Below are 3,741 nucleotides of genomic sequence, written 5' to 3'. Positions count from 1 at the left end.
CAAACTCTAAAATATATGGGATTTCTACCATGTCGGCACTGCGGCTCGCTTTTCATCTCTTTTGATTATTACTCTGCTTTTTCTTTAAGCTTAAAGATGCTCTGCTTTTTCTTTAAGCTTTTTTAGGTCATTGGCTTGCAAAGAGTGTAAGAAACAGGACACGAGGCAATTAGCTTGCACGATTGGTTTTTATGGCTTTTGAAAGCTACCCTACTTTTGCTTTGGGCTTAGAGAGCATTTGGCTTGCATAAGCGATTTGGAGCAGCTGTAGCTTGAGCATGGCATGTTGTCCTCATGATGGTGCCTTGAATGTTTTAATAATCTGTCTGTGTCGTTTCTCTCTCTCTTCAATTGGGAGAGTGGGTGCAGAATTTGATGGGACTGGACATTTAGTTCTGGCTGGACTATTTGCTGCTGGTTTTTTGGCGATAGATGGCGAGTTCTGACGGGTTTCTTGGTTCTGCCAACTATTTTGGTTTAGTTGTGACTTTTTTTTTTACTCATTTTGAAATTTTTTTCCTTGTACTGTCATTTGCTTTCCTGTTTCGATATAGATTTTTTAATTATAGCATGTAACTGTTCCTTCGGCCAGGCATGCTATTGGGTGCTTATTTTTGTTTTGGAGGGAGTACGTGAATTGTATTCTGCAGCTTTTCAACGGTTTTTTACATGGCTATGCCTTTGAGGTCTGCTCTCTCTTCTTTCCGAACACTTCCCTGCCATGTTTTTAGATGATTTTTTCCTTACTGCAAACTTTCCTTTATTGCTTTCTAATGCCATCATTTGGTTGATGATCCTCGTTGTCTCGGTTTATATGACTTGCGTGATTTTTTGTTCAATTTCTCTGGTGCAGTTTTGTGATACGGTCGTCCAGAGGTAGATTGTGGAGCAACTGGCTAGAATATTTTGCTTGCTTTTTACTGTGCGTTGGTTCCCGGGTTCTTCACTGTTTCTTCCTTTTTACTTCACCCACAGTTGCTTGTTGGTCTGTTGACAGATTTATGCATTCGTTTTTTTGTCATTTTCCTGTTATTTATTGTCAATTTTTCTTGGTTGCTGCAGCTCTTCATTTTCTCTGCAAGATCATATTTCAGGGAGGACTTAGACTTCAAGGTTAGAGCATACCTCCATTTGTTGGTTCTGAGATTGTGGTGAAAAATTAATTCACTTTTACAGGTGCTCATGTTGCTGTCTGCATCTCATAATTATGGTGCATGGATTCCGTTCTCAGATGATTTTAAAAGGAATGGGCTCAGAGGGCACTTTGTGGCCTTTTGTTTCCAAAATGCTTGACATGTGGCTTCTGACTTTTAGTATATAGAGCCTGCTAGCCACCTATTTGTTTAGCAGATGAGCCAGCTTTTACGACATGTAAATGTTGCCAGGATTTTTGTCTTGCCGGAGAGAATGGTGGCCGTGTCATATGGCCGGCGCATGGATGGCCAAGCGGAGTAGAGGCAGGTTTTTTTTGGCCCATGATCGGTGGTGCAACATGCAGTTGCATGGGAAGGACACAGCTCTCACCTTAAACATGCAGTGAGTTCATAGCTGTCTTGGGTGGTTTTCCAATGACAGTTTACAGAGTCGAGCCGAGTTAGCTTCGTCTGGGATGTGCAGGCTATGGCCAGATGCCAAGGCTCCTGGTTTCTTTTTGCCTAAAAATGCCACTGCTATGACTATTAAGGTTTCTATCAGAAAAATATGAGAGGTTGAGTTTTTGTTTTTTTTTTTCAGAAATCACTATTTTAAATATTATGAATATTAGATCATTAGAGATAGTTGTTAATTTTATAAACTTGAAAAATTAATCGAGTTTCATATAAACTAAACCAAATATCCATAATTAAAAATGAAAAAGAAAAAAAGGAAATTTCTTTAAATTTCTGAATTTTTATATCTGTATTCTATTTTTTTTAATTTTATCATTAAAAATTATATTTACATAGTTTTATGTGTTATAATCTATTTACTATAGCATGACCTCACATACCATATACATTATTGAATATCCTGGTATTAAATTAAATATTAATTTTGTGAAATTGAATTTTAGGTTATTTTTGAACAAAAAAATGAGAGGACAAGGACATAAATTATCATTAAAAAGAGCCTTTTCCCATTTACACTACTCAAAAGCATGAAGAACTTCAACTTGGTCCCTCAATTTTTGTCTTTTGTATATTTGCTTGGACTTGCTTTGGCTTTTTAATTTTGTACTAGACATGGGAGCCTCCCTTTATAACCGAAGCATGTCTAGCGTCTTTTCTAAAGCAAATATTTATTTCTTTTACCTGGTTATTTTTATTTTGTAATAAGACTCTTTTTAAATAAATTTACTCAAATGATATTTCAATAATTATTGGATTATACCATATTTTTCAAATAATATTAAATCTTTTTGTGCTAATAATAACATTTATATTTTAAATAACCATTCACTAATCTAATATGCATAATGTTAATAAAAAATGATCGTGAATATTAAATGCAAATAAAATATTTATTTTTATTTTTTCATAAACTTTTAATATAATTTTTATTATTCTTGTTGAAATTATAAAATCATGATTTGTTTTTAATAAAACTTGCTTTTAAATATATGACATGTTTTATTTAGAAAATAATATTTCTTGTAAAAAGTCATGTTTTTGTAGAAACAAAACATATGGACAAGAAAATGAAGTTTTGATTAAAGAGTTATATTTTCATATTTATTCAAACAAGTCGAATTTTTTGAATTTTTTAACCACTTTTATTTTTCATTCAATAAACGATATTGCTAGTAATAAAAGATTTATTTTTGCGAGAAAAAATACATAAACAATAAAAAATAACTTGGACTAAAGAATACACTTTCTATAAAATTTAAATAATTGCATTTCTTATGAATATCTATTTTTTTAGGTTAAATATCTACATGTGCATTTTTCTTTTATATTTTACGAGGAAAATTAGCTTTTCACCATTAATCATTTGTTTACTATTTAATTATCAATTCATATATATTTTTAATTTATTTTATTAATCACCACGGTTCCAATTCTCAAATAAATTTCTTTCTAATACTAGAAAATGCCTCCACAGCACCAATACCTTGTTATTTTACGATGAGAATTAGCTTTAAATTCTATTTACTAGAGTATATAAACTAGCCAGTTATATTATACTGCAGAGATAGCTAATAGAGATGAAAAATTCACTGTGGCCCAAATCACAGCAGCGTTCGACACGATATATTGTTGATTCCACCGTTCATATCCTCGAAAGCTCATTTGTTTTTATAAACAAACTCTTATTTTTTATATTTTCATCTTTAAAATTATTTTGTTTTATTCACATTCCTTTCAATTTACATTATGTTGTAGTTATGGAGTTTTTCAGAATGTTTGGGCATGAATTGAAAACTTATTTGATGGAATTAGACTCTAATTGTAATTAAAAATAGAGATTAGAAAAAAATGATCACCTCTCAAACAACAGGGTGGTATGCTACTGCTACGGGTTTATGAAATAAATATATTTAATGATATTATAATTATAAATAAATGTAAAAAAAATAAAATTAATAGAGATAATTATAAAAAAAATTACAATAAAAAAAAACATGTAGAAAAACATTATAGCAATTTATAATATTTTACGAGGAAAGCTATAATGCTTACCCCACATCATTTAGCCTAGTTTATAATTGTAATTCTCAATTATCTTAATATTAAATAAAAAAATTGATAAAAATAATTT

This window comes from Populus euphratica, unplaced genomic scaffold, assembly GCF_000495115.2.
Source record: "Populus euphratica unplaced genomic scaffold, PopEup_1.0 scaffold40.1, whole genome shotgun sequence".
Lineage (NCBI taxonomy): Eukaryota > Viridiplantae > Streptophyta > Magnoliopsida > Malpighiales > Salicaceae > Populus > Populus euphratica.
The sequence above is the reverse complement of the archived record's forward strand: the minus strand, read 5'-3'. Positions refer to the sequence as shown.